Here is a 26,877-nt window from a genome sequence, read left to right as displayed (position 1 = left end):
ACTGGAGACTCCATGCCAGTGGCGACAGATGAAGGAGCAGGGGGCGCTGGAGCTGTCCGGCACAGATATGCAGTTCTTTGTGCGATTGGGAGAGAAACAAGGCTGTGCACAAGATTCTAGTTTTGAACGTACAAATTTACAAAGTGCCTTGAAAAGGCAGATAGAAAAGCCATTTCCCTTTTCAATGTTGTGTTCATTTTACTGGCTACTGTCAAATTTGCCAGGAGACGTTGCCCTCTTTGTTTTCGCACTCACTGGCTTTCCTTTATGGTGAAAATGTCAAACATTATCTTTAACACTGGGGGAATTATTTGAGGTCCATGCACAATGATATCTTCACATAATTTAGGGTACATAAGAATTCTGCTTGTTTACTTCTCCTGCATTTATAATAATCCTTGTAAGATTATAGCCAAATTATAAAAAGACCCAAATATGATGAGCTGTCATGCGCTGATTTAAGCAAAAATGCAGAGGCACATCATCACTTTCTTCAATTGTTTCCTGCAGCCTAAGCAAGCCCAGTCTCTTAGATTTCAAATATTGTTTTTTTTTTACTGGGAAGAGTGTAGCTGTTCAGTCTTAAACTGTTTGAGAGATGCATTATTACTTACATTTTTTATCAACTTTTCTTTCTGGTAATGACTCCCTACATCTCTGACAACACTTTAGCTTGAATCCCTTGTGTTCGCCTGTGGGTTATACTTAACGTGTGGGTGGACGGAGAAGCAGTGATAACATAAGTGGAGGAGGAGAGGTTTTCACTGCTCAAGAAAAGGTGACTGCAGGTCGGCTACACTGCATTGTGGGCTTTTGGGTCTACTGTCGACAAAGAAGTTGGTATCTTTGCCATCTCGACTATGGATTTCTCCCTGTATGGTGCAAAATGTTGAGTGGAGAAAGAAGACTCTGCACTTTGAATTCTGAGCCGACAATGTTTGTGCTGTCAATTGTTATTGTAGATCCACTGGAAAATATCTGGACATAATGTCATGTTGCCCGTTTGGCCACTTATCCATAGAAAGAAGGAAAATACACAGCTGCCAAAATAGAATCAGAGATACAGGGGCATCAACAACAGCTCTTTGGTAATGCACATGTTGTGCTTCATGAAAAAAGGTCCACCTCATAGCAACAACTTGTTGTTCACTGCTTCATCAAAACTTTGCGAAAATGATGGAGTTTTTCTTTTTTGTGTGTGTTTTTCAGTCAATCCAGTCTTTCTACTATCATTATTCCACAATTTAAGGCCAGAAAGCCCACAAAGCAATATTATTAATCTTGAGGAGGAGGGTAATTTATTTTCTCTGGCATATAAAGATAATTACGCAAGGGGGGTGGACTGGGTTTCAAGTGCGCTCACTTGTTGCCGCCTCACATGTCTTGGCATCATTCCCAACACTCGGAGTTGATGTCAAAATACAGTTACTCACCCAATAAACCACCTTCTGTTCCTGGGGAAAGCACTAATCTGCATTTTGCAATATCACAGTTAAGATGCATCTCAATGAGCACAGTATGGGCATTTGTGTGGATTTAAAAAGCAATGAGGCATCTTGTAAAAAAACGTGGTGTTTCAAAGAAAATTGTCTTCTATTTTTGGACTTTGGAGTAAAAAATGGTGCCCCTGTTAAGCTTTCATTCAATTCCACTTGCGCTACTTAAACTATCCTTCAAATTTCATTCAAGTCCCTCTCACAGAATAACGAGAAAATTAAAAGCTGTTCTTCCTGAGAAACCATACTGCCCATTCAGATTGTTTGTCTTAATGGGATCAACAGGAATTAAACTTGAACATGTTGAGCACTGAAGTGTAGTATCAAACAAATAAATGAGCACAGACTTTCAAACTCATCTGTTTTTAGATGACTACGTAATCTGATCTGGACAAGAGGCTTTCAATGAGTGCTGAGCATATCACTGGACTTTTTATATTAATGGACGTGCTCTTGAGCGCTGTAGCATAGCATCTCTTTAGAAATGTCGGCATGCATTTTCACAACAACTAACAACATTAGACAACCTTATACTTTAACAGTGTTTATGTAGTGGCAAAAGGTTCCAAATATAAATATTAGCAGTCTGAATTAAAACAAACTCTCTGAGCTGTCAGGGGTGAATATTACAGCAGCAGATTATCCAGTAGATACAAATTTAAATTCACGCTAAGAGAGTGTAAAAATGGTATATTTATCATTTCACTGTGATTGTTCTTTTATAAATATGTGACAGGTAAATAAATAAAATATTCAGTATGAATCAAATATATATTTTGTTTGAATTAAAACAAGAAAATACTCACTTCACTTCCTGCCTGAGACCCAATGTATCATACAGTATGATTGATACCAAAACTGTGGAGACCGACTATTCCATGATGGCATACATGAATATTATTTTACTTATTTTGAATCATGCTTGGGTGTCTGTACTTGAGAATCATGCGTAGACCTTGCCAAATCTTCTTTACAGGAGGTGACTCTGTAAGTTCGACTTTCGGAATTTTTGGACTCATGAGTAAAAGATGTTTCATACACACTGGCCCTGATTTTAGCTGGAGAGATGAGATTCTCATGAGAAAACATGGGCTAATTTCTATCTCAATAAAGACAGTGAGTGGGCGAGCGAGCACAGTGCGGCGCAGTTCAATATGATCTGATTATAAAGTCTGCTGAGAAATCACCGCCAACAAATCCTTCACAACAGCTTTAAGGTTCCCATTGTGCCTTTGCTTCCCATATGAGGTATCATAGGAATGCTATCACTGTCAGTGGACATGCTGGCAGTATGTCGAGTGCACTGTGGCCTGCCTGGGGGGACACTGACTTCCCTACAGCCGTTCCCTGTCACAGTAGCCCATAATTGGCCCCCTGCTTCTCACCGCAGTGTGCGTTCAGAGTACAGCATGTGTGTTGGTGCGCGTACACGTGGGTGCCTGCGCGTTCGCCTGTCAAACTCTCAGATGACGCACGGATCCACGGGCGCCGAGGAGCCCTGAACTGCTATGAAGACATTCTGTCAGCTTAGAGATGCTGGGAACTGCTGAGATAGTTCAATCTGCAAGCTTTTTCACAAGGTTAAAGTTGGGGATTTTCGGGAAGGATGTGCCATATCTGATCGCAGTGGAATAGTGCAGAAATAATAGATGTATGCTGTGGAAATGCACTGCAGGGAGTGAGATTTGGCCACAATGGTAGAAATGTGATACAGGAGAACAATTCTTTGTTATCAGTTGGAAATGTGGGCTCTGATGCTGAATGAAGCAGTTCATATCGAAGTCGTGACTTTAATTTCAGGCGGGTTTCAGAGTGGAACATGGTGCGGATCCGAAGGGTCGGACTTGACTTCCATGTAAACAGGGTTGTACTGTATGAGAGCTTGTACCCAACTCTGGAGATAAGGAAACACAGCAAGCAGAATTCAGTCTGGATTCAGAAAACACAAACAACCCATTAAGCTCCAACCAAGGAACATACTTTGGCACATTAAGTCTCCAAAGAGAGGCTGAGGAACGCTGCAATAAATCCACACAAGCCTGATACACAACACAAACACAACTCCAGACAATTATGTTCACCATATGATGTTATTGCTACAAGTTACCCACCGATGGCGTCATGATGCTGGCAATTCTACACAAAAGTGTGTTTTTTCACACACTTCTCCTGTCTTGGTTTTCTTTCTTGTATGAAATATGAAACAATTCTACCCAATTCAAGGTACAATCCGATTCTCTGCAATCCTCTGCCAGAGAAGTATCTACAGTATCTATTTTACCTTGGCAGCCATTCAACTTGCTGGCTAACCTGACCTCCAAAATCAAACATGCTCTTCCAGTATTCATCTGCACCCTGATTAATAACATTAGTTCCGTCTTTAGAGCATCTATGATCCGTGTTTTTGTGGTTAAACTAAAGCAAAGACACAAGTCCTTCTAATTAGTTCTAACCAGTGTCTACTGCATGAGGTTAATGGCTAATTATGGAGACGAGACAGCCAGCAGAGACATCTGCACATCTCAAGACCTGTTAAACGCTGTGACAGATGGGAGGAATATGTATTACCTCACCTCCCACATCTTCTCTGCTACTTCATGAGTACCAACCAAGTTTTATTCCTTGCATGATACTGAGATTTTAGTCATCAAAATCAAAGTATGTATTTTTTGCCTACTCTTCCATGTCTATCAACACGTATTAGTCCATTCCCGAGTCCCTCTCTCTACTCCCTTGGGGTCAAACATTGGCGGTGCTGCTCCTGTTGACAAGTGAGCCCTGGGGGAGGTGGTGTTAACGCAGACCTGTGATGTGTCGATCCTCTGGAGAAGTGAGTCTGACAGTGAGGGGACCTATAAGCAGAGGGGCTGTCAGATTATGCAGTAGGCTGGAGGCACAATGCATTAGTAGTGGGATTGGGTGGGTGTGGGGGTGTTAAGTGTGGTTCTACATGTTGTATGACAAATGTTGAAAAGCTGCCATTTATGATGGGCTTCTTAAAAAAAAAGGTGATTCATGGAGCTGAATGAAGTTATGAACTTTTATGGGCAACAGAAACAGTTTTCTATGAGAGATGAAAAAACAAATCAAAACACCTGTTGAGTAAATGTGTACATGTGTGTATGCTCAACAAGGACAAGCAAGGACAATGAAAAACCCCTGGGGAATGTACAGTATGCCAGAGAGATAGCAGCAAGATAGAAAGACGGAGTGAGTCATCACAACACTAAAACTTTACAATACCTCAATCTGTACCGGTAAGCACATCAAGTAATAATTTTAACAGGCTGTCAGCGCGGCAGCATCAGTTTAGTGAGGTCGATACAAAATTTAATTAAGAAGCGAGTCGCTGTTATGAGGAACACTGCTCCACTTGGTGTCAGAGGGCTACAAAATGTGAACTGTAATCTTTCTTGATTTACAATAAGATGATACTCAAAGACAGGAAGCGACAGCACAAGCTTGTTTTCTTAATTTCGAGATGTGAGCAAGAAACTATTAAACAATCAGAGTTTTAGCTGCTGTGCATGGCTCTACATTGTAATGCATTATTGTATAAGTAAAACTAGCGGACCAAGAGGGAGGATTATTCTCTGCTTGTCTTTTGTGTCTATTGATGTATGAGATTCTGTATGTACAATTTTATCATTGGCAGAAGCATCACTGAAGATCTAACTTCATGTCTTCTGATGGATGCAAAATTTACTGGACAGCATTAAAGTCAGTGTCTCATATTTTTGACTCTGGAAACTCCAAAGAGTTTTGTCAAAGTGTCAATAATAAAGCCATGATTGATAAACTGATTAATAAAACAAAACATATTCAGAACGAGGAAGATAAACCATCAATTATATACTGAAAGTCACCAGCTGATGACTTTATTCGAAACTTTGAGACAGCTGTTTGGAACAGTAAAAAAAAAGGATGAATGTTTATAGAAGTGTTTTTATGTCTTATCGGCAGCAGCCATATCCATTGCCTGCTGGTACAATCCTGTGGGCAGCTCCTTAAAGTTCACAGGCTAATCTCTCTTGCCACCAAACCTGCCACTGAGACCTCCTGCGACTCTCAAATTACAAAGGAGAAGCAACGTTTGATGGAGACAAAACCCACCTGAATAAACGACATCATTTCATCTGTCAGGTAGCGTTTTAATTTTATACCTAAGTGTAATTCACAACAGATTTTGCTGTAGAGAAGTGTAAAAGTACATTATCTTCACGTTTTCTGTACGCTTTTTTAGAAATAGAAAGCTGATTAAACCTGAAACCTTTTAAATTACTGACTGGATTTCATGGCTAAGATAGCTTTTTTTTTTCTTTGCCTTTCTGCAGGAATAGAAAAAAGAAAGACTTCTAATTAGCTAATGTACATTAAGGGGAATGATTTACATTATCTTTAATGCACTGCCAATCATCAGTGATAGTGTTAGGAGTGTGTAGGAGACAGAGAGAGATGTATGAGATGGAAGTGGGGAGTAGGCGTACAGAAGAGCAATTCAGAAATAGACATGCTGAAGGTGGGATGTATAGAAACAGGCTGGGGAAGAGTGGAAAGTAAGGGGAAGAGAATCATAGACGGAGACCCGGAGAGGCAAAACTTAAGAGTGGAAGCGATGGAGCGAAGTACAGAAGAAAAAAAAAAGTGGGGTGGAGGGGTAAAGCCACAGCAGAGATTACAGATTTGCACGCAACCAATCTTTTCAGCTGACACAGGAGAAAAGCTACACTGTAGATTCGCATAACGAGACCACTGGACCATCATTAAAATCCAGAGGCCGCAAGACAAACCGAGCCCCACCTGACTGTCGGCTGTTGTTGCCCCCTAGAGAAACGCGCCTTGTTGAACCTGCTCCTCTTCTGTCAGCACTTTCATAAATAATTCACCGAGCACTCTGGGGCAAGAGAGCCACAGAGTGTACGGTACTTCTCCCCTGTCTTTCTCCGCCGTTATTTTATCGCCCCACAATTTTGCCACACAAACAAGATGCGCTCATTTACATACTTTGAGGAGACCGCGGGGTGTGGGTCATCAGAACCGTCCATTCAGAGGTAATTCAAACAGTGCCGTGCTGAAATGACACTGGGTCTGTGCCGCAAGAAGTGGAGATACATCCGCCTGTGCTTCAAAACGCTCATCACTAGTTTCAATATTTTTAGACGTAGTGAAGAGCAGAGAGGAATCAGAGAGTGTTATGAAAAAATAAAGCACTATAAACAGTAGGAATGCATTTTGACATGCGCATGAGTCCTTTCCACTATTACCTCTGTCTCTTACACTTCCTCACAGGTTGCACAGAGGTCCCTACTCGCTGCCTCATTTACATAATCAGCTCTTAACATTGGCATCAGACACTTGTTAAAGTGACACTGAGGCAACATCCACTGCTTCCAGAAGTGTTAAAAAGGGCTTTGTGACTGAGAAAAAAGCAGCTGTGGATATCAGCAAATTTAAATGCATTTTTACTTCCCTTACACTTGGTGTGACATTTTGACAAATTGATCAAAATTGTTAGGTATCAGGAAGGAAGAAGGATGTTTTTGGGGAAGCAAAGGTTCCAACAGTGTGGATGTTTTCACAGCATCTCAAAAGCCATGACGATTAGACACATTAGACGGTATTCATCTGTGATGAGAGGAGACAATAACAGAGTCATAGTGATGCTTTTTGTCATTTGCTGTCGAGGCATGCAGAGGTGGAAAGGGAGACTGAATACTCCAGACATGCAGGCAATATATCGGTTTTAAAAGCAGCATTTCTTTATTCTTGTCTCCCAGTCTGTTTTTTAAACGCCAAAAAACATTTCTATTCTTTATACTAACTGTTATTGCCATTACGGATCATTTTCAGGGTTCATCATTTGGTTGTTGGGTCCAGAAAATGGTGAAAAATAATCACCATTTCTCAAATATCTTGTTTCAGCCGCAACCTTAAGGCTATGATTTTACTGCCACAGAGAACTTAACCAGAAAATATTCACATCAACGAAACAGGTTCCTGGTAAAGTACTTACACTTAGAAAGAGCTAAAAGTAGTATGTGTGATTATCGAGACAAGATAAATGGTGAATGATGAAGTGGAGAAGTCAAATTTACTAAACTAAACAGGCAGTATTCTCCGTAAATTGGCACTTACTACCAAGAAATAATAACTTTCTCTTCTGTTATGCGTTTCATATCTGCTTGTCTCCCCATTGAGACGGAGTAAAAAGATTGGATAGCTTTCTAAAGCAGTCGACTCAAACAAAATTGGATGTATATCTCTGCACAGCGTGTACGTATATATATATTTTTCCCTCTTTCATTGGTGCAATGTCATCTCAGAATCAGTTTTTAGTGATTTAGAGAGCATCGACATCCTTGAGAGGGAATAAAGCACTTTCACAATGTGCTATGCATTATACAGTAGTTGTAGCTGTATACTGAAAGCTGCTTTCATAAAAATATATATCCCAAACAGCAGTGCACATGATAAACTATGATTGAGGTTTGTCAAGCGTCATATAAAAAAAAAAGTCTGGCACCTCGTGTAGCACACCCAGTATTACTAAAGCCTGCCGAGATCGACACCCCTGTTATTGTCACATTATACTATGTGACCAGAAAAATTCATGGAGGCGTTAACAGACCGAAATGGAATCTTCCTGCGAGGTCTCAGCATCTGTAATGTTATTCCTCACCAGGAACCTGCTTTTTATTTCTTGCAACAATGCTTGCATCACAAAGGATGGATTCGCAAATAAGCATGACACACACAAACAGTGTGCCGCCGCTCCACGTAGGGTTTTTACAACGTGTTTACCCTGCACATTTTAGACGCTTAAAATCTTCAGCAAATACATGTCAGTTTTCGTTTTATCGTTTACCAATCTTCTTTGCGGAAAACTGGGTCATGTGGAGCCAGAGTGGCTTTATCGGACATGAAAGTTACTGAACCGTCCTTCCTCGCTGTCCCCTTTTCCATCATGAATGCACCCCTCCATTTTTTTAAATTATGACTTTTACATCCTAGCACATTTCTGCACACATCCTTCAATCTTCTTCACTGACCCACCCTCTGCCGTCTTATCTCCTTTTTCACTCCGTAACCCACCGCCTTGATTCTGACAGGTTGAGGGGAAAAAAAAGACTTTTCAGTTTAACCATTTTTACAACTGTGGACACAAGTTTGATCTTTTTCTTTTTTACCTGACCATCTGGTACAAATTGTCAACAACAATTCAGATTTTAAATTCTGCTTCAGACTCTTTGAAGCATGTCTTTATATAAAAAAAGGGCCTGATCTGAACATGATTCTGCTTAAGTGACAGATCACATTTTTATTATCTGCCACATTAATCTTTGAAAGACAGTCATGAATAAATGTGTGATGCAGGCGATTTCTCACAAATGATTAGCTTTGTGGCATTAAAGTCAACCAGTCGACCACACCATCAATAATTCTAGACAAATTTGATAGAAAGTCCCATTTGTGATTAAAACATCATCATATAATGCATAACTGCCCAGACATACAAAACAAAATACACCACTGCACAAAAGTACATGGACACCTAATCTTTCGACCCACATGGGTGGCTAAACATCTCCTTCACCCATGGGCATTAATTTGCTGTCAACAACCTCCACTCTTTTGGCCGGAAGCTTTCCCTCAGGAGTTTACAATCTGGTTTCAGGGATTTGTTGCCGTTCCACCACAAGAGCATTACTGAGATTGATGATGTTGAGCGATAAGGCCTGGCTAGCAGTCACCATTCCAGTTCATCCCGAATATGTTGGATGCGGTTGAGGTCAGGGTCCTGTGCAGGCCTAATATCTGCATATGAATGCAGAATCTCTTTTGCTGCTATGATCTGATGCAGAGGAAGCCTTGGCCCCGATATCTGCTTTCCAGATGGCTGGCCACACCGGAAGCCCTGAAACATTGGTTGCTGCCCAGATTCTGAGATTGTGAAACATTCTCCACCTTTCCAAAATTGTTGCCACAGAATTGGAAGTGCACTTATATCTCAAATATCGCATTATGCTACGGTAAGACTTTACTTCACAATCGTAGAAAAGGCCTGGACCTGAAGTAAACAAAAGAATGTGTACTTCTGTGCCCTGTAGCATCACAGAACATCTGACAAAAGGTTGTTTTCTGTGCTCAAACATAAACAATGACTCAAACTGTTCTCAGATTCATCAAACTACTCATTTAACATTAGAAAAGACAAGTGGTTCATGTCTAATTTTCTGTGTTGTCTAATATATGGAACAATAGACGGTCCATTAGGCACAATGCACAGACTTGACTAATTTAATTGCAGTATATGATGAAGTGAGAAACCATTTAAGACAGAGCAGTTGGAAATTATGAACATTTCCATCTATTTCAGCTGGGAAATCAAATTTACCCAGTCCCTTGGTACCACTTCAGTGTACTCAGAAAATAATGAAAAATCCCTGTGTGTATTTTTACTAAAAAACAAAAAAATGTCTCTCTAGTCACCAAGTGTGAGGTACACTGTGATCTCTAAGCACTGACATTTGCATATTCTTAGTAGCCCTTTCTGATAATCATTTATCAAACTGATGAATGGCTGTCATATTATGCATAATTTGTGTAGACGCTCCGCAAACGCCTGAGTGAAACAGATTCTTTACAGCAGCGACTGTTCAATGAGAAGTAGGGGGTAAAACCAAGCCTTATTGGTGACTGAAAGGTAATTAGTATCTTGGTGTTCTGTGTATTACAAGGGAGAAATATGCCTCGGCTGCTAATGATGAGCCGCTGAGTGAAGAAGACACGGTTCTTTTGTTGAGCTGTTAATAAGCACTAACAAAGAAAAGAATTTAACTAAAAAAGTAAGAAATGAAAGCGGTTTACAGTTCTTCTGCCAGCATGCACACCCCGGAGAGTAATTCAAAAACTTCATACTAACAAGGTCAACACGCAGATACAGGCACCACTCCCCCCCTCCCAGGTCTTATTACAGTAATGCATTCAGACAACTAGCCTCGTTTCTCTAACATGAGCTCATATATCCTTGCAGCCCCAGTGAGCCACTACAGTTTACCATGTAGGGTTCAATTCTTTCAAAGAACAGTGTCCTCTCTCTTTTTCATACCACAGTACCACCCATTTAGCAAACTGCCCCTGTTTGTTATCAGGTCAGAGGTTTTGTGGAGACGCTGCAGCGTCCCTGCAGTGAAAAACAGACAAACAGCAACTGGGATTTGGTCCGATTTCATGCTAGAGCAGAGGTGACTGACAACTTGTAAGATTCATCCCCAGCGCATGCTAATGGGGGCTTGGAATATGGCAAAGAAATGAATTGGGTCTCATAGGGCTCGTGTTTTTTTTGGTGAAATGCTTTGAACTATTCTTAAAAGAAAATCCCTCAAGTCACGCTGTGAATATTTGCTGTGGCATCAATGGTCTTACTCAAGTGCACTAGAAGTGTGTTTCCATACGGCTGTTTGGATGTGCTTTTTTGAATTTGTGAGGAAAGAGGAGGGGGGGTGCCAGGATTGTATGACTCACAAATAAATGTAAATTCATTTGCTAAATATTGCAAAAATGTTCTTTTTTTCAGTTCACTCTTGACTTCAGAAACAACAGCGACAAAAACACAGATTCAAGGTCCATTTACTCGCTTTTTACTGTAGCTTTTTAGCCTGGTCACCTTTTTGTTTTTTAGAAATTCATGTTACAATTTTAACATTGTATGGAAACATTATAACGGTATAATAAGTGTTTTTCAGATGACTTACTAGATAAAACCTACAGTTCAACGACTCGTGAACGTGTCTGTGTAAATAGTTACATGAGTTCAGTAAGTGAAATAAAGAAAAAAACACAACTACTTGAGGGCAGCTTTAAACTTTAGACTATTTCTGGACAAGTGGACTGTTTTTGCTCAAGGGGTGGAAAATCCTTCAGGTGAATCCCTGATCCTCCTTATCTGTTCTCTTAGCCTCTCCAACCAGGTCTTATCGCCTTGTGGACAGTAATTAACAGGAATTACACAGAGCTCCTATCTGCTGAGCCCACATCGTTACAGCAAAGAGCCCTTTCCCATTTAAGGCCTGTCTGCTGGGAGATTACCACTGGAGAAGGGCTCCTCGATCAGGAGGTGCCACACAACTGTTGGGCTTTTGTGTGGCGCTTGGCTACAGCTTTGGTCTTGTGGAGATAAAGGCCAGGTTGGGTGTAGGATGAACTCCAGTAATGTCTTGCAATTTGTGCTCGCATGCAAATATAAGAATGACTTATGTTTGTTTGTCAAGACTGGCATAACACGCTAACACAAAGCACTCAGTGGCTCACTCTAAGGAAACAAAAACATAATGATTCTTATTTTCAGGTCTTATACATTAACTATGCATATTATATTCAGTTGCTGCTATATCCTCCCAATAGATCCGCCTAAATCAGATTTGACCTTTAAGAAAATTACACCAATATAATTCATATTCCATTTGAAATTAGATACTAAAGAGATATTGGCGGAGTTAGCAAATTCAACCGTACCGTAAAAAATGATGCCTTTAGGTAAATTGGAGGTTTGTGAGCTGTATCATTTCATAACCTCCAACTGTGTTGCTTGGTTAATAGATACGGAATCTTTTACTTGCAACCAAATCGTGCAAGGTTTACCCACATCATTTACACTTATACCTGAAAGAAGATGATTAGGATGGAAAGACGGACAATCGTCCAGGACACGTCTCCCTTTCTCCTTCACTCTCTCTCTCTCTCTCTGAGCTTTGCACACTCTAAATGTTTAACACAATCCTTGAGAAAAGCCTCTCCACTTCTGTTTCCGTGGCAACTGGCATGCATTGGAATTGATGACATCTCCTGATCGCCCACTTACTTTGCACTAAGAAACGCTCTCCCAGTGAACTTCTCCAATGCCGTTTCCCCCTCGCAGAAAGATGATGCCACTTCTCCCACAGCAGAGGGGAGACGGAGAGGAGAAGGGGGCTTTTCCGTTTGACAAACACTTTTGTTCTCTCTATCTGTGAGTGCCGGCATTATTTCAGAAGAGTGACCAGTTCTTTAAAATGTGTACAGGAAATAAATTTAGGGAATGAGGGTGTCTAACTTTTTAGTTTTAGCAGGGCCTCAATAATTCATGGTCTGCTGAGTGCCTGTGGTGAGATTTGTATACCTCACTTACCTATGTGAATCAGGGTCTCGGCATGAATCGCTGTCTATTTAGCTTCACCTCCAAGCCACAAACTGGTTTCAGAGAAAGAATGAAACTATGTCCTTATCCCGACCATCGACTTAAACGTTTTTGTCTAACAGTGTCCCCATACCTCACACTTTCATTCTCTCCCTTAATTAACATAGACGGGGCAGCCAGACAGCTCCGGAGGCCAGAACCTGTAGCAGGACCACTCACTGTCACCTTGTTACCACCTTAATGGGTTCAGTGGAGGTCCCCCTGACACAGGAGAGAGGGGAAATGAATTCATGAGGAGCCCGGCCTTGCATACCTTCCACTTTGCCTTTGTCTTCCCTTTGCCCTTCCCACTATCCCACCTACACAGACTTCTTTAAACTGTCCTGGCACCACACAACACGGCGAACATATTCGACATAATCACGCTGCACGCACCAGTAACCCGAAGCACAGTTCATTCAGCTTCATTAAAACCACACGCAAGTGCGCGTGCGCTGACAGCAAATTAAAAAACACATTCCTAGAGTGTCCATTAAAATCTATTCATTAACTTAGAGCCACATTTCATCCGCTGTTGGTTTTGTTTGTAAGTCTTTACAACTCAACAATAAAAATGCAAATAGTCAGAAAAAGGCAGAGTGAAGTCGACAGCGGTGAGGCATCTCATGATCGCTTGTTTAAACATTTGCTCGAGTGCTACTACCTTTGACAGCCAAAGGACTGCAGAGGCAGGCCACTCTGTCAAAGAGCTGGATGTCATGTGAGCAAGAGGCAAGACACTGTGCTGTCAACCCAATTAGGCTGCTGAGGCACACACCGACTCCATTCTGTAGGCCTAAAAGAGGTCAAGGAACATATAAAAACCGAGTCATTTCCACAGCTAGCCAAGGCTGAAAGGCAAGAATGTCCTTTATGCTTAAGTCATTAAGGGTGGATGTACACACAAAACCTCTGTGGGGAAAAATGTCCACACACTGACCAATTAGAAGAGGGAGCAGCATGTGTGAAAAGCAAAAGAGATCACCGTCATGTCTTAAGTTAGCAATGACAAAAATCTTGACAATCAAGGTCATTGCTGGGACATTCATCTTGTCTAAACTAGTTTTAAAACCTGGGATGAAAACATCTAGTCCTTAAGTCTTTTAGGGGGGGCTCTATTGTTCCGATTATACATTCAGCACACTAATTTGTTTGTTTAATCCAATTATTTAGTGACTCTGTTCTGCAGATTTCTCTATTTGCTTTATCTCGCAGTCAATATTCCTTAAACCCCCGAAGCCAGGAATGCTCACAGGGTTGTCAGCCTCAGGCAAATGTACGCTGATCAATTGTACACGGTCAGCGTGGATGTTTGTTTGAGTAATCTGTGCCTCACTGTCTCACATGTGTCTGTGTGCTTGCACACAGAATCAATATTACAAACAGAGGTGTATGTAGCCTGAATGCTGATTTAATAAGTGTGGTGAGCTTTCAATCTAAATTAAATTTACTTTAGTTTCAGAATAAACAAATAGTTGACTTGGTGGACTTTGTTTTGCACAGTGTTGAGGGTGTAGTAAGGATGCTTCTATCTATAATTCAACAGCACATAGTGCGTGGCGCCCACGTGATCTCCTGCTCTCATGGATGAGCACAGTTTAGGGTCACTTAACAAATGTGCCTAGAGGAGGTTGAGAAGCAGTAACCTCTAGATGGTGTCCTAGATGTGTGCTTGGATACATCATTAGTGACCCTGAAGCACATTCTGAAAGGGTTAAATGCTCTGACGCAGCAACAACTGCGGAGGTAGCCCCGCACACACAAAAAAAAATTAGGTCATTTAAATCACTCAATTATAGATGTTGACATTGCATGCGCATTGTATAGCTCTAATGCCGGGATCACAATTCCATGATATAAAATGTTTCCTAATCCTTCCTCCTCCCCTCCGCCTGGAGATCAAAAGAAATGCTGGAATTGCTTCCCATGGCACATTTGAAATGGTTTTCTGACAGTGTAATACCAAAGTCATTTACCCGGCTGCGTTTGGCTTTTGCTATGAATTGCAGAGATGTAGTTTTCTTATTTTGTTTGATGTACTTCAGCCATGCACAGAGAGTCATTGAAATTTGAAAATGAAATACTTAACGCGTGCCTTTGACTTAAATTAAATTAATACTGAGTCATGTTACTGAAACCTTGTGTTTTGCCTACATGTAGCAGCTGTAGTTGATTAAGTCTCTATGCCATCTACCTATCTCTGTGGTGATGAGTAGCGAACATTCCCTGATATGTATAGTGTAGAAATATTTTGTCCTGTAAAGCTCCCTAGGTGACATTTCTTGCTGAAATGGTTACGTCTGTCATGAAGACAAGAAAAAAAAAAAGAAAAGGTGTGAATGGTTAACATCACCTCCTGGTAGAAATAACTCCCATGCCAAACAGTTTCCCTCCAAAGCTAATCTCCAATTTGCATATTAAAGGCAATGAAAGACACATACAGAACCATAATCCTTAGCTGTCCTTGTGTTTTTCAAGACCAGGCACTTGGTGCACACAAAAAGTGACAGAGAGCCTTAGAGAGAGTGTTGTGAACAGCAAAAGGAGGCCTTTTAAAAGCCTATATCACACATAAAAAAAAAGAAAAAGACTGAGGGTGGCATGCATATTAAACATTATAATCAGGCCATATTTGAATTTCAATGTCGAGCAAATGAATGCTGTTAGAATGGGATTTTGATACTTTCATTTTGGAACAAAACGCCATTACCATGAACATTTTACCAGATGTGTCTATTAAACCTGGACAGATAAATGCACGTTGAAATTCAACAGCGTACTGACTGCCAAATATGAATCGTCGCCATCGTCTCTTTTAATTGATTGTCTCTGCAGGTGCAGAGAAAATTAGAAGGTCAGCGCCCTTGTGGAAGGGGATGCTAATCATTCATCAAGCAATTTGATCTGTATCATCTGATTTGATGGGAAACAATAGCATCTCCACCACTCATTAGGCTGAATGGAAAATAAAAAGGCTAGCAGACTTCACAGTTAAGCTATGGGCCTCATTACACACGCTCAGAGGGTAACACTTCACGAATCAAACTTAATTGGCTGCCTGAACATTGCATTTTCATACAGCAATTTATTGTAACTATTTTTGATCTTAGGGGAAGGGAGGGGCGGGGGGCAGTTTAGGTGCCCTCTGGCAAGATCACATGCACAACGCCGGCAAAGGTTGAGGAGGATTTTTAATCCCGTTTCAGAGGGCGGGTTCATGTGAGGGGATGTGCTGAGAGTGCAGGAACGCTCAAGATTGTGAGGTTGCAGCGTGCCGTGTTGCTTGGCCACTGGCAGGATACAGTGATGCAACGCCCACTATCATCTATAGTGCCCCTCAGCAGACGATGCTGATGGAGACTTGACACTGTGTTGATGGTACTACCACAATAAAAATCTACAGTACCTCAATCTTCCAACCAGTGGTGTGTTGTTTTTGACATAAGAGACTTGTTTCTATAATGCTAAAAAAGGAGTTAAAAAGAGAAGGGACATGTTGAGAGTCTAAAAAAGACATCAGAAGCAAACTGTTTGCATTTGAAGGACTGAAATTTTCCCATGTTCTCAATCTTTTATTTACGTTTCAGAGGCTAATAGAATCTAATCGTTTTAGAAGGCCACCGAGGCCGTAAAAGCATTTCATGGCTATTTGATCCACAGCTGAGAACTTTTCACATTTACAGAGCTGCCACTATCTGTCATATAAAAAGAAATAAATGAAAGACACTTCTTGTAAATTACAGATGAAGATCCCCTCTTCTCCCTCGTGCCTCACTGAGAAACGCACAGTCCTAATGCAGCAGCTCTGTATGCGTACATGTTTGTTTCAGGAATGCAGAGGAGCTATGGGGGGGGGAGGCTGTGCAGTGCCACGCTGTGCTGTGATTGGCCGTTAAGAGACCAGAGAGAGGTTTATCCCTGGGAGAGGCCTTGGAGATGACAGTGGAACTTAATTGATATGTAGAATTTATTGATCATTGCACTGCAGGGAAATCAGCTGCCATCTTCTAACATTTTTTGGGCCCTGGAGGATCATAAATATGGAGGTCTTAAATATTTCAACCATGCACCACATCAAACGCAAGCAATAAACATGACAGTAAATATGTGACGGAACTTCACTTTAAATCATGCCAAATGAAATTACAAGGCATGCTTACAGGGAATAGTTGAGCTGAATTTTGAACAGAGTGGATTTTTAAAGGCGTGTTTGGTGCATCTTAATTAAAGTAGTATTCTTTCCAAAACAATAGGTCCTTTAGCTTTGGATGAAATGACATACTTTCCTAAGAGGGGAGTACCAAGTAATTCCCTGCTAATTATAATAAAAATGCTAAGCGGTAGGATTTGAATGGGACCTGCATGTATCTTCAGAACAGTGGTGAGAAAAGCAGCCAGGGCCTAGAGAATAGAGGCAACCTGGTTTGTTTCCAAAACTCCTGCAGTGCGTCAGTCTCCTGCAACTAACAAAGGCGTACTCGTCGGCAAGCGAGCTTACATCCTTTCACCATTGCAAAAAAAAAAGGAAAACTGAAAAGCCCCAAACTTGGCAAGACTCCCACGAGACCTGTAAGGATTCACTGTGTCCCTGCTAGTTGCAGAAATAGACTGATTGTGCTTTGACCAATCCCAGTTTGACTAAAAAAAAAAAGAATGGGGAAAAAAAGGAAAAACGAAAGGATAGAAAATGTACAAAGAGAACAAGAGAGTAGTGTTTTTTTTGTTCTTAGCTGTCATTGAGCGACGGGGAGACTGTGAACAGGGAATGAACACAGTGAGAGAGGATGTGTTCAAACTTTCCAATAAAGGAGCATTGAAAAAGGCCACACGCTGAGTGCCTGGCTGACGCGAGAGAGCTTGACAGCCTCATCAAACGCGACGTTGTTGGGAGACTTCCTGCATTCACAAAACTTCACCTCTCAAGCGACCACAGCCTCATTGTGCAGGGACGGGTAATTAAAAATCGCAATTCACGCCGTTTCTTTCACACCCACAATGCTAAAGGCTGGAAAAGGCCACAAACTTCCCATCCAGTGACATTATCAGTCATCTGAATTTTTCCAGTGCGCTCCTAACAAGCACATAATTGGTTTACAAGGTGAAACTTTGGGAGGGACGGAAAATTAGGTATGCCGTCCGATAGTTCTCATTATCGAGTGTCTGCCTCCATTGTGAGTAGGTCTCAATTAAGTAGGCACACTTCTGGACAAGCTTCTCAGGTCAAGGGAAGCAATGCAGGATATTCTTGAGGGACTGCTACAGTATGAGACTTAACTATACTGTTATGGCGCAGATGCATTGGATCCATTTACTCTTCATTTTCTGTGAAGCTTGGGAGATCAGTCGCACATTAGAAGTGCATCGAGAAAACAAATCAGGATTGATTTGTGATGGAAACACTGGAACGTCTCACTCTTGCTGCCATATTCTAATGATTGACCTCACATATGACCTTACATGTGCGTATGTCACTTATCCAGACGAGATTATTAGACATAATCAACAAAAAAAAAGAAAAGTTAATGATGGCTTTGAGGATTCTTCTGGTCACATTTGGTATGTGATATTTCTCACAAGGAAAAAAGTCCCGTAAATCATTTCATTACATAATAAAAAACGAAATGTGTGCTTTAATTCCACTCCTTAATTCTGAGTTTGTGGAAAAACAAACTCATTACTGTATTGAACAGTTGCACATAATCCGCATCTTTACTCAGTGCATGAATAAATGCATTAGAAAGATACAGTCTTGACACTATCAAGCCTCTTCGAATTGATTTGCTTATCTTTCATCACATCCCCTTCACAAATACAAACAATCATTCCTGTACATGGGCAGAAACCTCCACAAACGGATACATGTGTTGTTATGGCAACAGAAGATGGCAGATTAACTATTGTGTGTAGCAGTGACAGTCATGTGGGAAAAAAGAAACCCAATGAAAATCTCATCTTTTGCCCCAAGCCATCAATCAAGAGAAACGATCCCTGAGTAAAGCTATAGGTCATTGGTTATACATTGCATTCTGCTGAACACAGATGGCGTAAAAAAAAAATAATGCATTTATAATAGAGGAAAAAATACATTTTAAGTGTGATATAAAAGTAAATATGTGCTTTTCAAATCCCTGTACTGTACATTGGAAAACCAGCAGGTGAAGTATGAGGCTAATTATAAAAGGGCCAATAAAGTTGGAAAATGACAAGAGACAGTGTTGCCATGCAGATCAATGATCTCCCCTCAGAAATCAAACTTAACTGAGTTGCATCAGCCCAAAACAAAGTTAGCGCTTCAATCAATAGAAAACCAATGTACTCTAGGAGTCGCAACACTGGGAAAAAAAAGAATCGAATGTCTCAGAGATTGCATAGTCTGAGACAAGTGGAAATCAAATTACTAGTTTGTCTGATTTCCACAAATGACAGAAAAAAAAACTCAATACTTTTTAACAGGAGGAGGGTCTGCTCCCGCTTCTCCAGCTAGACCTTTTATCAAGGAGGGATGTGAGCTATCATTTAGCCCAATTTCACTCCACTCAAACAGATGCTGCAGGTGTGTAATTTAAAAAGGGGCAAAGCATGGAATTTGGTCTCTCGTCTACATATTAGGGAAGGTGCTATTTTCAAATTAGCTCCACAAACAGAAATCACAGATGCTGCCGCAAGAAACGTGTTCTCACATGAACAAAAAGCAGGACAGCCGCTTGCTTCGAACCAGTTAAAATCTAATGATGATTATGGGATTAGGCATCAGTGTATTGCTTTAATTATTCTGCGAGACATCTATCTTACTCCCCAGCAATCCTGTCTGGCCTCCAGGAGAAAGTCGCCAATCAATGGAGGCAATAACCATCACTTTCTATGCTCAGGAGGTCGAGGGGAGACAGGCAAGATAACAGAGAGAAACGGCAGAGAGATCACGGGGAACAACAATGGCATTGAAATGATGGGAGCGGTTCTGTTTTTTGAAAGGGACTAAAAATCTCAATTGTGACAGAAGCAGGAAATTTGGACATAAACAGAAATACATAGAAATTGTGCTAAGATCGCTGGGTACACAGACTGATACTGGCAAAGAGCTCTGCAGAATGAAGGGGAGTACCCACGTGGATTAATCATGCAGTGCAGCCCCAGGTTAAAATGTGTGATATTTTTGGGTACAATCCCATCACCGCCTCCGGGGCGATTTGCATAGTACTGAGAGACTACAGCTTCATTTCCCGACGTCGATCAGCTTTGTGAGAGCCAAGCAGTCGAGAATTTTTTAATAATTTTCGTGACTATTATTGTTATTGTCTAAATTGCCCTTATTAGAAATTTTCCTTATTTACTTTTCTTCCTTTTCCCCCCCCTCTTCCTCCAGTGAGTTTCATTATTTCCCCTAAAGTCCTCTTCTTTAAAACCTGAGAGCCAGATTTTCTTAAATTAAGCAGCGGCCAGCCTTCTCCATGTTTAAATCCTCTTTCGGACTAAAGCTCATTATCATCCACACATATAATCTCTCAAATTGGTACCAAATGCCCCAGCTGGTAAAGTGGGCTGCATAATTTGCTATGGGAGCCTGAAATTAATGTATTATCTTCCAGAGAGACATATTAAAAGTGGTGATAATAAGTGCAATATATTGTATTTAATGTTGAATGCCTGCAGACAGACGAGCACAACACATGAAGGTGGAAGGTAATTGAAGTTTATCGCAGAACTTTATATATTTCAGATCTTCACATTTTGGTTTTAGCTCAAAGTTTAAGAAAGACTCATAACTTTAAAGTTTTTTTTTTGATTTAGTGACATCTAGTGGTGTAGTTTCTGATTGCAACCTGCTTGCCTCACCCTCTCCTCTGGGAAACTAGAGCAAAATGCACAAAAGGTCATATCCAGAGCCAGTGTTTGTCCGTTCTGGGCAACTGTAGGAACATGATGGTTCAACATGGCAGATTCTGTAAATAGAGCCCCATAAATCTCACACAGTGGACCTTTAAAAAGCTACAGACAAAAGGTGAGACACTCTAAAATGACTTACGGAAAATAACAACAATTACTACTGTGACTACTCCGACCGGGAGTAAATAAATCATAACTCCTTAAAAGGGGACTGATAAAGTACATTTTCAGAAGCTGTCAAAATACCAAGACTAAAAATGAAATACTCTAGTTCACTTAGTGTCGTTTAAAACCACCAACACACATCACAGTGACAGACGATTCTAAGTGAGCAACACACTGTTTCCTTACGAAGTAAAAGCTTTTTTTCCATCAGTGACAAATGGAGAGCATTTCAAACAAATCATGCAAAAATGAACAGGAGCAACTTCAGATTTATGATGCTACAAAATCAATACAAATGCAACCAAAAGCATGTTACCCCGCTCATATTTCTGCATCTGGCATAAAAACGGAGGCATCAAACGAGTGTGTAAGCCTGTAGACACCTGCTTTATATATTTGACAAGCCATGTGTATATAATTAAACATCAAATGGAATTAAAAATACTGCGAGCAACAATCACCGAGGCTGAAAACAAATTTTAAAGAGGAACTTAACACTAAATCCAATTTTTTTTGGTATAATCAAGTCTGTAATTTACAAAGGACTGGCTCTGGTCCCAGTGATAGTATAAATTTGTGCTTTCCCACAGAAAATGCAGTTCCTCTAATGGCCACTAAATGCAGTCACGTACTGCAATGGACTTCATGTTTATTGTGATTTTAAAGATTATTGTTTCATAAGTATTTGACCCTATTAGCTGGATTTCAGTAAACCCAAATCCAAAAATCCAATCATCCCACAGGCCTTCATACGCCTGTGGGGGACACCAATGCCTCACATGCATCAAATAAATAAAAAAACAACTAATTGGATCCACACACAGAAGCATGGACGTTGCACTTGAGCTTTAAGCACCTCAACCTACAGCTACTCCATGGATCTTGGCTGAGCTGCAGCGCTCTCCACCCTTTCCTGGCATTTTTCTCAATTGCTGTGGTGTTGTAACATTATTACAGGTCAGGAAACAGGCCACATAGAGACTATTCCGCTCATAAATCAGGTGATTGATCGTCATCCATCTCACACAGGGGACTGTGGCATGTGTCCCCAACCCCAAACACATATCCATAGTAACCCCAGCTGTCAAGAGGCCTATATGTGGCACACTTGTTGAGTCACTCCTCTCTCTCCCTCTCTCTTGCCGAGCGGCAGGAGGGAAAACAACTCCATGTGGCAAGCCATTTCATTTCTAATATCATGTGTGTGATCAATCTCCCTGCGCAATGAACGTGCGGTGCAGTGGAGGCAATCATTCAACATTTGTGGCAGGTATGTGGTATTGACCGGAGGAAGATGAACCGCGGGTATTCACGGGTGTGTGCCTCTGTACGTGTGTGACGAGAGATAGAGGAAGGGAGGGAGGGACAGAGAGAGAGAGAGAGAGAGAGAGAGAGAGCTGGAATTTCAGCGTTCGGTTTTCAGCCTCAGTTTTGAAGCATTTTTTAACTTAATTTCAAGCCTTTACATCCTAAACTGTTATCACTGACATCCTCAAGCGGTATATAATCGGTCTGATTGCACTTCTGTATTATTATTAATGTAATTTTTCTTATTTCTTCAGGAATCCTGTATTATTATTAATGTAATTTTTCTTATTTCTTCAGGAATCATCCAACATTCAGATGTTTTCATGTGGAAAAAAAAAACGACGGCAGTGAGGTTCACGACTGCTGCAAGCCCCTCCCCCTCCCCTCCAAAGTTCTTGCTGACAGGTTCCTGCCATATATAACGTCCTTTAATATCAATTAGAAAGTCAAATGGCTCGCTATAATTGAATCTGTGCTGTGCGCCGACATCCCCTGTTAAGAATCACTGTCTTGTCCAATTAAGAGGAGCCTTATTATTGGCCCAATTGCGAGTAGCCCCATTAATGTGGAGGGAAGATTCTATCCTTTATCTGATGTATTAATGTTGACGTCCACCCAGAGTTGTGTGTTGCGACGGGTGTGAAGACAGTAAATTTAACGGACTGTCGGCGTGTCCTTGATTCTTCCTCCTGTAATAGCAGAAAGAAGAAGTCGGCAAAGAGAAGGGAAATATATGTTGTGGACCTACTGTAGCGGCAGTAGATAAATACACGGGAGAGACGGATGATGAGCGGCCGCTCTCTAATAGGAACCAAGGTCTTGTTGTGGTGGCGTATTTTATTTACAGCTACTCTTCATCAGAGTGACATGCCGGGCCCTCGGACCATGCCTAATAGAAACTAGAGGCAGAGAAGGGATTGTTTTTTCCATTTCCAAATAGGAGCACATGTCGGAGGCTGTCTTTTTACATATGCATGAATAACAGAATGATGCGTTTGCTGTGAGTGACTGCTATGGGTAATATTGCTGGAATTACTGGAAGACTGTGGAAAGGTAAGCATCATTTGTCTGGGGACTCATCAATGTCTGCTGAAGAAATGGGGACTAATGACTGTAGAGCAGAGGGGAGGAGAGAGGCTAAATTTGTCTCAATCAGTGTCAGGGAATATGATTGTGAATCTACAACTGGCATCAGTGTTCACTGGGGGGCGACATGTGGTAACAGTTTTGTTGAGGAGTGATTTTTTTAGTGAAGAGAAAATTGGAAATATTACCTGCACTGCAGCAAGGAAACTTTAAATGCTGAGGCAACCAACTGGTGGGTCGAAAAGCAAAATAATCTGCTTGTTTTGGAAAAATACATGCGACTCTTCTGAATAGATAGAGCTATTGTCCTTGCCGTGTCCACAGGGGTAAATGGCCGGTGTCTGACAGTGACAGTCTCCAGTTTGCCTTGTTGTCAACCAGCCAACTCCTGACAGCACAGTCGTGGTTTCCTAACTGCTGTGCTGATTTAAAATATTTTTGTTTTCGTAAAAAATCAAGATGAATTGTAAAATAAATCAAACATGGACTCAGAGGAAATTCACTGAATATTATTCAAGGTTTGCCTCGGAAAAACAACAAGCCAGTCCATTTAAGAGCATAAATGTTGTTGGCCTTGTGGTCCCTGTAAGTGTCCGATCCTGAAAAAAAAAGTAAGCACGTCATCAACAGAAATAAAGAGACATCGCAGTAAATCCCTGGAGATAACAAGTACAGGAAGCTACATGCAGTACAACTGAATACCAAAGATAAGAGGACAGAGCTCACAGTGTAATGCAGATGAATGGGGAGGCGCATGAAATATTTCAGACAACTACTAGAGTATTTTGGAAATGTTCTGTTTCGTTGCTTAAGCAATGTGTGTGTGCCCTTTTTATTCCGTTCTGTATTCAGGCCTGCCAAAAGTCATCCACAGTAACCTCCGAAGCCTCCCTCTTACTCTGATTGTAATCCATGTTCAGAGGTGAGAAAAAAAGAATAAATGCATAGTTATTACTTCAGAGAGTCTAAAGTGAGACCTTACATGAACTCTCTAGTTTCTATTTCATATAAAATAAATTGCAGCTGTGCAGAGCACAGAAAGAGGATTCTGCTCGTTTCAGCTCACTGCCAAGTAACCAAACAGGCACATTTAGGGACTTCTCACACAGCCCCTCCAAGCATCCATTGTGAAGACACAAGTGGATAACAAGGGAGTCGATTGTGTGTTTAATACAATAATAGCACCACAACCCATTTTCAGTTTAATGGGATCTTTTCTTTTACATGACGAAGGACAGCGAGTGTAATAGAACGAGACCAACAAAGCCAAACTTTTTCCACGGATCACTCTCCAAAAAAGACATAATTCACTTTTTGATTATTCAGAATAAACATGAGCAACAACAACAACAACAAAGTACTATATACAGATGACAGTATTTACAGTATGCACAGCATGAGTAGGTTGTGTATGAGTGATAATATTTACAAGAACAAAAAATGTAGTTTAAAGAGAATAATTCATTTCATCTTTCGCTTTAAACATCAGCAGTTAGGCACTGAACTGATGAGGTAAGGGTAAAGAAAGGTGGTCAGCAGCTTGTGACTTATTTAAATATGTAAAGTGTGAAAATATTTTCAAAGGATCACATTAGTAGCCACTTTTCAAGGTTTTGCTGACCACCTCATATTTTTCCCCAGGAATGCTACAAACTTTAAGTACAGTACATTTAATACACATTCATATATAGGACCTGCCATGTACAGCCAAAGGGTGTGAGTGTTGCCCGACAGAAAGAAGCAAATCATTGATAAGTGTCTCGGTGAAGGCCAATTCACAGTATGTGTGTTGCTTGTTCACATTTCTCACATAGATTTTCCCACTGGGAGCCCACAGACCACTTCTCTAATCTTTAGACCTCTGCCATGACACCAGATCCGTTAAAGTGCAACACGGATCCTGACCACAAACAAGCACAAACACTGATTTACAAGCGAGGGCAGAGAAGTCGCTTTTTTTGCACAGCACAGCTAATCAGGCATAGCAATCATAGCAGCACAGCACTTAAATTCAGTTACTTAAATTAGTCTGTTTAATCATAGTTGACAAGAAAGCATTATTTCTAAGTTCACTGTTTTGCACTGGAAAGGTCAGAGACGGATCATAAATATGTACACACCGATCTCTACATGGACAATAGCTTCACTAAACCAAAATGCAACACAGCCACAAGATACTTCAACCCAATAAAAAGCAAAAACAAAAAATAACCCCTGGAATTAATTGTGCATTATGGATTGAACAATACCGACTGATAGTATACAACAATGTAAGCGAATCCAAGAGCAGTGTTTTCCTCCAACATCTGACTTGATGTGCTGTATTAAGCAGAAATATACATAATTATTCTGTTTGCCCAACCATTCAGGCCATATCAGCATTCTAACAAAGAGGAACCACAGCAGAGGACAAATGGATAGATTCTCCTACTTATGCATGCTGAGGATTAGTATGGCAGATATGCATTGTATGTTTTTGCACTGTTCCACTCTGAGTACAAATGCAGACAAAGCATTACTCAGAGACAAGTGTTTTGAATTTAATCGTCTATAGATAATAGTGGTGCATATGCAGCACTGTGCAGGGTTTATTTTTTTTTTGTGTACGTGTGTTTGTGTGCCCAGTGAAACGCAAAGCAAGTGATATTGTGAATTCATTGTCCCTGAGGGAGTCAATCAAGTCATTTAATTTCTTTTTAATGGGTTGACACTTCCAGGTTTGATTGACTACAATGAGCTATGAATGACAAACACTACAGATGATATTTTTGTTACATTTGAGTTGGATCCTGTTTTTCTTTCACTGAAAGAATTAGTAAGTAAAAACTTTATTGCTGCATCAACAAACCAAAACTTGAATTGTTACATCCTGCATAAACAGGCCTTTCACAGTGGAGGATGAGGCAGTTTTCTATAAGGGGGGGAAGTCATACTGCAAGAGAAGTTAAGGGGTTTTACATGAGACTATAAGCTAGATTTTATCCAATCTGCAATAAAAATATGTCCAAATAAGCTGCATAGGTCTTACCTCATAAACAAAGACACCTTAAACCCTGAAATTGTTTCTTTGGAAACGTACCTGCTATGACATCGGGATACTCACCTTCCCATCCCTGCTGTTTCTTCCTATTCCATAAAAATGAAAGCAATGCAATTTCAAACCGGCTTTCATTGCCCAGAATCCCTTTTTACAATGGTGCTCTAACTTGCTACCAGCATGGCTTCTAATAAAGCCGTACAAGCTAAAAGAGATGGAACAAAGGACAGAGGTCTGGCTCGAATGGGGTGTTCATTTATCAGTGGACACCTTTCAAATCCTTGCCCCAGGCAATGGCTCGTGAAGCATTGGAGGAGAAAGCCCATAGGGACTTCTGCTGGAAAAGCAGAAAACCCTCTGATGTGCCTTGGGCCATTCCTGCACCTGTGTCTAATATGCATGGATAAAAACCCAGATGCAAGCAGCCTCTGGATAAATATATATATAAAAGACAGACAAAAGACTTTATGTTTCATGTTAGCCCATGTGGATTGTTCTACTAGCTTGCATCTATCCTCTTGTAGAAAGTGATCATCTTTAAGTCATGCAGTATTAGTACCACAACCATGTAAATACTTGGATATTCCTAACAAAGGCCACAGCTGCACCTTTAGATGAAAAGTGCTTCATTGGAAAGTAACTCACTCACATTATACATAGTCCATTCACTCACTCAGTTAACCTTT

The 26,877-nt window shown here is 40.8% G+C and overlaps 1 protein-coding gene across 7 annotated transcripts in view; it reads right to left on the bottom strand.

Moving 5' to 3' along the window:
- The window catches only part of LOC104924097 (interleukin-1 receptor accessory protein-like 1), a 260,076-nt gene that overhangs the window by 172,949 nt on the left and 60,250 nt on the right, over positions 1–26,877 (bottom strand). The gene's annotated exons all lie outside the window — the stretch shown is intronic.

This window comes from Larimichthys crocea, chromosome XIX, assembly GCF_000972845.2.
Source record: "Larimichthys crocea isolate SSNF chromosome XIX, L_crocea_2.0, whole genome shotgun sequence".
Taxonomy (NCBI): Eukaryota; Metazoa; Chordata; class Actinopteri; family Sciaenidae; genus Larimichthys; species Larimichthys crocea.
The sequence above is the reverse complement of the archived record's forward strand: the minus strand, read 5'-3'. Positions and strand labels throughout refer to the sequence as shown.